We start from the raw sequence: 10,145 nt of genomic DNA, 5'->3' as shown, positions 1-10,145 counted from the left end.
TACAGATCAGTCTCTCATCAGCTCATCTGTCATTTTATTACTGAACCAGTTCTGAAGAGTCTGTCTTCATATTTGTGAACTGAAACAGCTGAAGATGTTTGACAGATTCTGGTTCTGTTTGTGTTTGTGGCGTCTGGTTGGTGAGTTTGAAAAGTGTTTTTATGAATTTAGCTTTTCTTCAGGTTCAGTGTTTGTTTGTTTTTCTAAATGTCTTTCTATAAATCACTGAAGCTCAAACAGCAGCAGCTTTAGTTTCAGTGTGACGTGATTCTCATCTGCAGTAAAACTGTTTTGTGTGTATGATGCTGCGTGGAGCTCAAATGATTGTTTTGGATGTTATTGATAATCACAAACACTTTTTTAAAGTCTTAATATTAATGTTCTTCAGGTGTATTTGGTGATACAGATGTAGTGAAGATGGTGACGGAGGGAGATTCAGTCACTCTAGAGTCTGGTGTTTCTGAACTAGAGACACGTGATGTGATAGCATGGGGATTTGGACGTCCAGAGACTCGTATAGCTGTAATCAGTCAAGAGGATGAACACTTCTCCACATATGATGATGTTCTTGACGGGAGATTCAGAGACAGACTGAAGCTGGATCATCAGACTGGATCTCTGACCATCACTAACACCAGAAGCACAGACTCTGGACTTTATAAAATAACCATCAGAGGCACAAATACACTGACCACAAACAGATTCAATGTTACTGTCTATGGTGAGTCACTACTACTGAGTTATTTGTGCTGCAAGATGCATGAAAAAGAATTTGATCACTTTTCTCTTCTCTTCTCTTCTCTTCTCTTCTCTTCTCTTCTCTTCTCTTCTCTTCTCTTCTCTTCTCTTCTATTCTATTCTATTCTATCCTTTTCTTTTCCTTTCATTTCCTTTATTTTCTTTTCTTTTCTTAAAGATCTTTAAACACATTCATTCAGATAGCATAAAATGACAAAAGTGTTTCGAGGAAAGACTAAATATTTTTGACATCACGTCATCTTGAGAGTCAGATAAAGTATTTGTTCCTCTTCCTGTATTGTTTCATAGCCGTCGTTCAGCTGTGTGTGTCTTGTAGAGGTGTGTACAGTGACTCTGTGAGTAATGAATCACACATCACTGAAGATGCTGCAGGTTTATATCTGACCTCTACAGGACCAAACATTTTACACAGAGTTACTTTCACAATTTTAACATGTTAAAGAAACTAAAGTTAATCACAGAAATTAATAATTAAAGTATAAAACAAACAGCAGCAGCATTAGTTTCTGTTGTGATGTGATTATCATCTGAAGTAACAGTGTTTTTATTATCCTCCCTGACGATGTAATGTTATTAAATATGAATCTGTTGTAAATCTTGATTAAAAAAAAAGATGAATTTAGCATTAAACACTGACTGATGAAACAGACAATTAATTACTGTTACATTTATTTTATTCTCTGATGTTTTCAGCTCGTCTGTCTGTTCCTGTCATCAGCAGAAACTCTTCACAATGCTCTTCATCCTCCTCATCCTCAGAGCAGAATTGTTCATTGGTGTGTTCAGTGGTGAATGTGGGTCATGTGACTCTCTCCTGGTACAAAGGAAACAGTTTATTGTCCAGCATCAGTGTGTCTGATCTCAGCATCAGTCTCTCTCTACCTCTGGAGGTGGAATATCAGGATAAAAACAGCTACAGCTGTGTGCTCAACAATCCCATCAGCAACCAGACTCAACATCTGGACATCACTCGACTCTGTCTCATGTGTTCAGGTACAACAGAGCTGAAGTCTGTCTTTTGTCGTAGATCAGTCTGACATATTCATTCACACTAATGACTGTCTGTGTTTGGCTGTGACAGCATCACACTCAGGATCTCTGCTAATACTGCTGATCTATCCTGCTGCTGCTGGATCTCTGGTGATTGTAGTTGTGATTGTGTTGTTTTGTATCTGGAGGAAACACAGAAATGCAGGTCAAGTGAATCTACAGCTCACACATCTGTAAAAATAATAGTGAATCACCAATATTCTTCATGTTTTGACTGAACGTGTCTGTCATTACAGTTCATGAAGACGAGACTCCAGCTGCTGCATTACTCTACAAACACATGGGACTAATGAGAGTAAGAGTCTTACATTTATAACCAATCAAAAATGTTATATATCATATAACAATAGTATATGTGACCCTGGAGCACAGAAGCAGTCTTGAGTCTCTGGGGTATATTTGTAGCAATAGCCAAAAATCCATTATATGGGTCAAAATTATATTTTTTTTTCTTTTATACCAAAAATCATTAAGATATTAAGTAAAGATCATGTTCCTTGAACATATTCAGAAAATTTCCTACTGTAAATATATCAAAATTTTCACATTTTTGATTAGTATTGTGATTTCTTTGCACCCTCAGATTCCAGTTTTTCCAATAGTTGTATAATATTACAGTTATCATCTTTTGATTCCTTAACCGCTACAATCCAATAATTCACAGATATATTTTCTTAATTTGTTAGTAACATTTTAGAAGAACTCTATGTGGAAGAAACAAAATGTAAAGTGTTGTTTAAAGTCGTGTAGTGTTCTGTATAGAATTTAAGACCAGATCTTGCCAATCCTCCTCACAAAGATCATTTTAGATACATTTTGTGACTGATGCTTTATGTAGGTCTGTTAATTTCATAAAAACTAATTATACAACAATCACAAACATGACTTTTCTGAATAAAATAACTTTAGTTATGTATTGGAGGAAGTATGATGAGGAAACACAGTGCCTTCAATAAGCTACATTTAAGTAGAATAATAAAAATGAAATTTAAAATATACAGTAACAGTAGTTTTGGGGGCTATATACGTCGTAGTTTTACTGTGTGTTTATTTTTCAATAGGAACAAAAAAATTAAGATTGAAATGACCTTGAATATTGATTAGCTAGGCTACTAGCCCCACTCACTTTTGCCCAGGCATGTGACCAAACATATAATTCTGCCTACGCCTCTGATTCATACTGTAAAGAACATACTCAATTTTAGTTTTTTCTTTTTTGCAGCCATTAAGTAATAACTTATTCAGAAAGTAACAACTCAAGAAAGTCACCGATTTTTACACATTACACACAAACAGTGGTGGACGAAGTACACAAATCAAGTACTTGAGTAAAAGTACAGATACGAATAATAAAATACTACTCCAGTAAAAGTAAAAGTACTCCTTTTTCAATTTTACTCAAGTGAAAGTACAAAAGTACTCAATTTTGTATGTACTTAAGTAAAAAAGTACTGAAAGATAGATGTTTGCAATTTTATATAGGCTAATTTAATTTTATATTAGCACTTTTTTTTTTTATAATCCTACTGCTCAAAATAACTTTTTCCAAAATAACCACTATATGGAGTCAAGATATATTTTTGTTGTTGATATTGACTACGCTTATGAGAGTAATGTTCACTGTGAAGCTTACACTGTGATGTACCTGAGAGAAAACAGATGATAATCTGATCTTCACCAGTAAGAAAAAAGTATTTTAAAGTTTGTTGTTTTACAGAACACCACAGTTATATATGACAAGATAATAAGGCCTGCAGATAGGAAACATCTTAAGGAAAATATAATTATATTTTCTTAATGATTTTTTTCCTTCTCAAACCTTGTCTGCGGTGTAAAAACACCCCTGGCCAAACGGGGTGCATCTCTTCCCCTCTTTGATAATTACTGTAGTTACCATGTTCTGAACATCACATCCTTTCTTTTCTCCCCAGATGTAATCTATATATCTATATATCTATATCTATCTATCTATCTATATATATCTATATCTATATCTATATATATATATATATATATATATATATATATATATATATATATATATAGGTGGTTATAAAGGCTCCGAATTGCCGATCTGAATCAACCGAGTCGCGAACATGCTCCGAAGTGCCGATCTGAATCAACGGAGTCGCGAACAGGCTCCGAATCGCCGATCTGAAAACTTCGACCAAAGAATGTAAAAAATAATTCTATTTCTCTAATAACTCTAACTCTACAACTCTATAAAAGACTCAGATCACGTATCTAAAAATAAATCGCTATAGTAAAAGAGAAATAATAAGAGGAATGAAGTTTCCTACCGCTCTGCTGTGTTTGGTCCTCAAGCGCCTCTGACGCTCCGCGGCGCGTCTCCGCCCCTCACACGCGCGTTTACAGCGCTAAATTAATCATCTTTGCTAATTATTATACATTTACTTCATTGTCAGCTTCAGGTACTTAATTTATTATTGTTCAATGAACTGTTTGAAACAAAAAAAGGTTGTATTTCAGTAATAATTCTAAATTATCAAAATAAAATATATAAAATAAATAATAAAAAATATGATTTTCAGTTACAATAGTTAATCCTAAATTCCGACATTAATAACTTACCTTTAGCAACATCAGACGCACGCGCTCACAAGATCTCACGGTTCTTACTTCTGTAGACTCACACTAAACGGTTCATTTGAATCAGTGAGTGGTCGACTCCAGAACAGCTGCAATCGGATCATTCTAATTCGTAAACGAATCGTTTGGTGCGATTCGCGATCCGATTTAAAGGTTTATTTTGAAAAGACTCAGTTCGTTCATGATGAATCAGACACCGCTTCTGCGTGTCGGAGCACGTGATATATTATAGGGAGTAACGATATGTTTTATGAAATGTAGTGAAGTTAAAAGTACGATCTTATGCTTTGGAATGTAGTGAAGTAAAAGTAAAAGTTACTCAAAATAAAACTACTTCAGTAAAGTACAGATACTTGAAAAATGTACTTAAGTACAGTAACGAAGTAAAGCTACTCTGTTACTGTCCACCACTGCACACAAACACAAAACACCCATTCAGTGCAATATTAATTTGTTTATTTAATATGAATAATCTTATCCATTTGTGTTTGTCTTACAGGAATCAGACGTGACGGAGGTGATTTACACGTGTTTCATTACAGAACACTGTAACTGATTCGGTTTCCTCACAAATCATGTAGCCTATTGATCGCAAGAAATGCATCTGGCTTTTGCACTCGTACTAGAAATAAAAAAAATAAAAAATTCTAACCATTGTTACACTTACAGGTAAAATGTGATGAGGATTCTGCTATTATAAGTATAAGTATACTGTATAACTTAAAACATTGATTTGAGCTTCTGCACTGCTCAGTTTCTCCAGAAGAAAAGACCAAAAACCACTTACATGTTTCAGCTTGAGTTTCAAAAGATATATTTTACTCAGATTCACTAAGAGAAACATTTCTCTCACATTTATAATCACATTTGCATTTAAAGGTTTCTCTGTTTTCTCTGTAACACATTCAACTTCCAAAAGTGCATTCATCTTTGCCATGTTACATTCATTTAGTTGACTAGTGCTGTGTGCTGTATTAACAAAAACATAAATGGCATTAATAAAAACACTAACAATGACACGTGAATGCGAGTGCATGGAATGGTGCACTGTGATTGGTTGTAACTGTTTACAGTCTGTGGAATGGTGCACTGTGATTGGTTGTTACTGTTTACAGTCTGTTGAATGGTGCGCTGTGATTGGTTGAGTGGATATATCACATTCTGCAAAAAAGGGAGACTGCCGTTTGTCACGGTTTAGAAAATAAGGCAGTAAACATGACTTAATAACTCTGCAAATATCACATTTTACATTAAAATTAAAATGACTTGTCAAGACCGACCAGATACAATACTGATTTTGCTGGATTTTTTTTTTTTTAATGGTGTTTATCGCATTTTGGAACCAAACTCTTAATTTGAATCCTGCTGTAAAGTTTTGCTTACAACAAATGCATGTCTACTTATCTACTTTATACATTTGACATGACACTTTCCAAAAAGACTTCCATTCTGTTCAAGTTATGCATTTTATCTGTTCATGCATTCCTTGAGGATCGAACCCATGACCTTGGTGTTGCTAGAAGCATATGCTGTTTGAGCGAGCAGAACGAGATTACACTGACATTTCTTCATTGGATTATTCCAAAGAGCAATTATTTCAATTGTTATCATTGAACTCTCTCGTTTGTGTTTTCTTTTTCAAATTCAAACTATAAATCACTTGGTAATCTTAGTTTTTTTTTTTTTATACATCCATAACTAAGTACACAATGTCCAGAAAAAAAATTTATATACTCTACCATTACGAAACTTGGTGTCTTTTTCCAGGTTTTTGACGGAAGTCTCTTATGCTCACAAAGGCTGTATTTATTGATCAATCCTGTTAAATACGGTAATAATTTTACAATATACTAAAATGTAAAGTCATTTTTATCTTTAATTGTTTCAGTGCAGTTGTGCTGAATGATGATTTTTGTGGAAACTGATGCTTTCTTTAAATGGAAAGTTGAAAAATACAGTATTTAAATGGAAATCTTTTGTAAAACTAGAAGTGCATAAGTGTATGGCTATATTAAAATGACTGGCCCAAACTTTTGAACAATACTGCAACATATACAGTATTTATATTTGATTTGAGCCTTCATGTAACTAAATGCAAATTTTTGGTTACCTGAATTTTTATTTTTTTAACAGTGCTGTATTGGCAAAAAAAAAAAAAAAAAAAAAAAAAAACTCTGGCTCTTTGTTATATGATATGAAGCAGATTTTGCTCATGAATTCCCTTTTTAAGGTCAATTATTAGATTTATGATGCAGACTGAATCATTTAAAACCAACTGGATCATTTTAACTGACATTTGTAAGTTAAATATTTTGAAAAAGGGAACGTGAGTTCTTGTACAGTAATCCAAGTAGAGTTTAGAGTAGAGTTACTACTACACCTGTGTGATTAAATATCTCTGAGTTTTGTTACCATTCTGTGCTCATCTGCTATTTCCACAACTTAATTGAGACACCCTTTCAAACCCAATGATGTTTTCTTTCACGTGTATGTTAGCTCTCGTGTTGAGCCGTTTCATCCGCAACCATTAAAGTATTACATTTCTACAATAACTCATTTGGTGCACATCATTAGGTTTGTTCAAGAGGTTTTCTTATGAGAGGGTCTGGATTACTTACTATTGGAGAAAGCATAATGGCTAACTTGTATCATGTGTGCCTAAACCAATCACATTAAAGCCTTGATGTAATTTAATTTGTCTGATTTGTGCAACTCTAAATTGCTGTGTATGGATACCATAGGAATAAATGAGAAATGTGTATCATTTCCCAACTGTCGCAAAAAGTGATTTTTTTTCATGGTAAACTCAAAAAAATACTTGATTCCAAAAGTGTTTAGTGTAAAACATGTTGAAGATTAGCAGATAGGCTGTTGATTCATTAAATAAGCTGTTTTCTCTAAAAAGCTGTTTGTTCAGCATTGTGGAGCCTCTTCTACAGTTACAATGGCCCCTTGGTCTACTTTCCCACGTACTGGCAAACCAGAAGTGTTATTGTACCCTTTGAAAACTTTAACCAGATCTAGGCTCAACTGTTTTTGACTACGCCACCTGGTGCCTCTCACACCAAGATATATTTTGCTTATTAACTGCTGAACACCTAACCAAAGGCAAGCAGGTTCATAGAAATACACCAAAAGATGAACTCAACAGAGACGTGCTTTCAGTAAAAAGATGAGACACTATTAGTAAATGGTACAATTAAAAGAGCCACACAGTCATGGTAGAGGCACAGTAGTTGCAACCAAAAGACTTGGCTGACAGAGGATGACCAGGACTGGTATTGGCTGCTACCAGGAACACTATAATTAGCAGTGTAACAGGGACATATTAATTCACTGTTGGGATAGGTTACCTGCCGTGGTCTAAACTCCGGTGCCTACAGTCAAAAGCATACACACACCACGCACACATAGGCACAACCACTGCAAACAAGTGATTCAATCAATATTGTGAGGAGCAGTTTACCACTACAATACGAGGTGCAGTGCATGAAGATGAACCCAGGAACCTCTCCTATAAGCAGCTGCTTTAATACTCTAAAACAAGATGGAAGGCAAAGAGGTCGTTATCACTAGCAAGATGTATGAACTAGACAGGATCTTAAGACTATATATACTACTGGAACAGCCAATACCACAACAATCTGACAGGGGCACTAGACAATGGCCACAACAAAATAACTAAAAAGAAAAGAAAATATAAAAGGCACAGCTATCAATACAGTTAATTTAGGCAAGGCAAAGCAGCAGGAGCAATCTGCCTCCATGTAACATACGAGATGACCAGTGGAAAAGGAGCCCTTGTGCCAGAGTTACAGACAGTAGATTTAATACATTTCTATCAAGGGTTAACAATTGACACAGCCATGCATTATCAGGACAACATAAACTCATTTTACATGTGTTCAAATCAAGCATACTGGCTAACACACTGGTTCTACCCATAACAAACCTTTACCTTTTAGATGCTGTGGCTTAATGGTGGTACAGCTACCCGGCAGGTGCCTTGCCCAAGATGGGTGTGCAAATATCCAACAAGGACACCCACATAATAAAGCAATAAAATGCACACAAATACCTTCAGTAGTACACCGTACGACTACCCAGAAAGCATCTGGCAATCGGTCCAACACCTATTTTCCAATGACCCAGTATTAAACTAACAATACTAAATGCTTAGCCTGCTACATTGTATAGATAAAAAAAAAAAAAACTAACAATGAACGGACGCAAAAGTACTTGGACCCTGCTTCTAAATTTAGGGTTAGCTAAAGTTGTGATAAAACAACAGTCCAGCAGTGTAGATATTGACCAGTGCTCAGTCCAAACCAATATTTCTTCCAAACCAATTTCTCTCAATTCTCTGTATAGCTCTTGTCTTTGTTGGTCATACTTTCTACATGAAAGCACCACATGTTCCACTGTCTCAGATTCCAAACATGAACACAAGCCACTCTGATGTTTTCCTAAAATAAATAAAGTGCTTTTCAAAAATGTGTGCCCAATCCTCATTCTAGAAATAATAACTTGTTCCTTACGACTAATCCCCCCTTTATTGTAAATATTAACCGAGTCAGTTACTATACTCGAAAATGAAAATAAGTGTCTCCCTTTGATTTCCTGCTCCCAAAACTGTTGCCATTTTAACATTGTTTCCTGCCACACTATACTTTTACCCTCTGCCTTAGATAGATTTATGTTTACATCTATAGTCTCCTTTTGAGCTGCTTCCTTGGCCAATTTATCATCCTTTTCATTTAATTCAATACCTACATGGGCTGGAACCCACACAAATGATATCTCTACCCCTCTACTTTTCACGTCTCTAATTGCCAGAAGAATATCATACACAAGATCTTGACTCTATGAAAACCCTTTCCCTATACTATTTATAGCTGACACATTACATATTAACACTTTATGGTTCCTAATCTGCTCAGTCCATTTTACCGCCATCAGGATTGCATATAATTCCACTGTGAACACACTTAAGAAATTTGATGTTCAAACACATCTTGACTCTTGAACAGGAAATTAAACTAATGAAACAGAACGCACAAACCTCCAGAAACACATTGGCTGTTTCTCAATATGCATTCTTGTCTATACTTGTGTTCTTGTGAAACATCATCATTGTCATCGTCGTTGCCCAAGGACTGTAACCACAATTTCTGTATTTCATTTCTGAGATAAAAAAAAAAAAAAACTAACAATGAACGGACGCAAAAGTACTTGGACCCTGCTTCTAAATTTAGGGTTAGCTAAAGTTGTGATTGTATTTCAACAATAAAATAAAAAATACTCCAGTACAGTAGATGGCGCTATGAGCCTAGAACTAGCTTAGTTGTACATACGCCAGAAATTGCATAAAAGCAGAAGAAACAAGAGAAAAAGAAAAAAAAAAAGTAACAGCATCCAGTAATAACAATCTGTGTCTTGTGAAGATTAACAAATGGTAAATGAGATTTCGGCTCGATTTCTCATGTTTTGTTTGTGGTATACAAATCGTTATATAGTTTACATTTTAAATTTGCACACGTAAATTAGCTTCTTCATTCAAAGCCCCCAAGTGAACGTGTTTCCTTCTACCATCAGAAATGCTTCAACTTTGCATTCGTTTAAGGTTTTTAATTAACTGTTTTGTTCTTGTTCTTTTGTTTCAGTTGTTGCGCTTTGGTTTAAAAAAAGCACATTACAGATAAAATGCATTGTTATTATGACAGTCC

The 10,145-nt window shown here is 35.0% G+C and overlaps 1 long non-coding RNA gene across 1 annotated transcript; it reads left to right on the top strand.

Annotated features, from left to right (window-relative positions):
* Nucleotides 1–1,879: 1,879 nt before the first annotated feature.
* Nucleotides 1,880–5,196, top strand: LOC113099080 (uncharacterized). Its single transcript, XR_003289288.1, has 3 exons — nt 1,880–1,954; nt 2,046–2,104; nt 4,919–5,196. It is a non-coding gene; the product is annotated as an uncharacterized LOC113099080 (long non-coding RNA).
* Nucleotides 5,197–10,145: the final 4,949 nt, after the last annotated feature.

The sequence above is a fragment of the Carassius auratus genome, unplaced genomic scaffold, assembly GCF_003368295.1.
Source record: "Carassius auratus strain Wakin unplaced genomic scaffold, ASM336829v1 scaf_tig00216860, whole genome shotgun sequence".
Taxonomy (NCBI): Eukaryota; Metazoa; Chordata; class Actinopteri; order Cypriniformes; family Cyprinidae; genus Carassius; species Carassius auratus.
Note: the sequence above shows the minus strand (reverse complement) of the source record. Positions and strands in the feature narration are given on the sequence as shown.